This window comes from Hypanus sabinus, chromosome 28 (assembly GCF_030144855.1).
Source record: "Hypanus sabinus isolate sHypSab1 chromosome 28, sHypSab1.hap1, whole genome shotgun sequence".
NCBI classification, from domain to species: domain Eukaryota; kingdom Metazoa; phylum Chordata; class Chondrichthyes; order Myliobatiformes; family Dasyatidae; genus Hypanus; species Hypanus sabinus.
This window is the reverse complement of record NC_082733.1, coordinates 28,817,492-28,817,857: the sequence shown is the minus strand read 5'-3', so window position 1 is coordinate 28,817,857 and position 366 is coordinate 28,817,492.

The following is a 366-nucleotide window of genomic DNA, read 5'->3' as shown; positions in this document are numbered from 1 at the left end:
CATGGCAACTTCCACCTGCCTGAGCTCAGCACCGCTCCCACCCCCGCCCCTCTCAGACAGTGCCCGTCCGCTGGGCGCAGAGTCGCAGGCTGCAAGAAGGGTGTGTGCCAGCATTGTCCAGGGTGCCGTAGTTTTGAATCGCAGCCACGCTCCTTGTAAGGAAGTCGCCACTTCTCGCCTTTACGTGAACATCTGCTCAGAAACAAAAGCCGAACCGCCCGGACAAATAGCTGCGGAAAGACAGATCGGAGCCAGCCCACCCGCTTTGGTGACCAGGGCATGAATTCGGGGGCAAGAGCACCCAATCCCAAATCTCACCCATTGTAACAGAGAAACCTCTCCCTCTGTAGTCCCGGCACCTCGGTA